Source organism: Sceloporus undulatus, unplaced genomic scaffold, assembly GCF_019175285.1.
Source record: "Sceloporus undulatus isolate JIND9_A2432 ecotype Alabama unplaced genomic scaffold, SceUnd_v1.1 scaffold_6450, whole genome shotgun sequence".
Taxonomy (NCBI): Eukaryota; Metazoa; Chordata; class Lepidosauria; order Squamata; family Phrynosomatidae; genus Sceloporus; species Sceloporus undulatus.
Window position 1 is genome coordinate 1 of NW_024809369.1, and position 1,080 is coordinate 1,080.

The 1,080-nt window shown below is 47.0% G+C and overlaps 1 long non-coding RNA gene across 1 annotated transcript; it reads left to right on the top strand.

Annotated features, from left to right (window-relative positions):
* Positions 1–725, top strand: LOC121918240. The gene is made up of 2 exons (XR_006101190.1): positions 1–64; positions 189–725. It is a non-coding gene; the product is annotated as an uncharacterized LOC121918240 (long non-coding RNA).
* The last annotated feature ends 355 nt before the right edge of the window (positions 726–1,080 follow it).

The following is a 1,080-nucleotide window of genomic DNA, read 5'->3' on the forward strand; positions in this document are numbered from 1 at the left end:
GTTTGTGCCTTTCTGGCCTCGGAGGACAGCTGCTACATCACCGGAGCCAGCCTGGAGGTGACCGGTGAGTTTTGGGGGGTCCCGAGTTCGAGTCCTGGTCCTTTATAGTGAAATTTTGGAATGGGGGGGGGGTGTTTTGGCGATGCATGATTTGGATTGGGCTTTAACCCGCTCTCCTCCTTCCGCAGGGGGTCTTTTCATCTGACCAGCCGTCTCCGTTTCTCCGAAGCAAAATATCTCACTCCCTAAATTGCACCAAATAAATGCACACCAGAAGAAAGGAGACCCCCGCTTTCTCCCTGAAGGCCACACTCTCTGGCCCAAGGAAGGATTTTGGGGGGTGGTCCGTCCATGGGGCCATGCCTCGGCTAGACACCTTTTAATGCAAATCAGATTTTATTGCAAGACATTTGAATTATTCTAAGGCAAGGAAGCTCAGAGGCCGGACCCTGGGCTTATCCTCCAGGATGGACATTTAATAAGAAAGAAAAGAGAACGTGTTTGGTCATGTTGGGGGTCACCAGCTTGATTTTTGCACTTTGGGGGTCGCCTATTTTTCAGGTTTTGGGGGGTTTTCCTGAACTTGCCAAAAACGCGAAAGAGGCAGGAACCGACTCCGGCTGCGGAGGCAGCAAAGGGAATTGTTTTAATTATCTGCGTGCCTTTGGAATGGATGGGCAATGAGTTAATTGTATTCAAATAAATGTGAATTCAGAAGAAGGAAACAGAACACCGTTAAAGTGCCTTTTTGGGAAGTGGCAGGATACAAACAAATATTTTGTTATTTATTTTATTATTGTTAAGTCGCAAGAAGACGGTAGAATTTGCAGCATAAAAATGCCGCCCTTTGTTTGCATCCACACTGCAGAAATTAATCCAGTTTGACACCGCTTTAGCCTCTGCAGCTCCATGGTATGGAATCATGGGGTTTGTAGCTTTGTGAGACATTTAGGATTCTCTTTCAGAGATGCCTAGTGCTGCAACAAACTACAAATCCCAGAACTGCGTAGCATTGAATCACGGCAATTAAAGCAGTGTCACACTGGATCCTTTCTGCACTGCGGATGCAGCCTTTGTTGC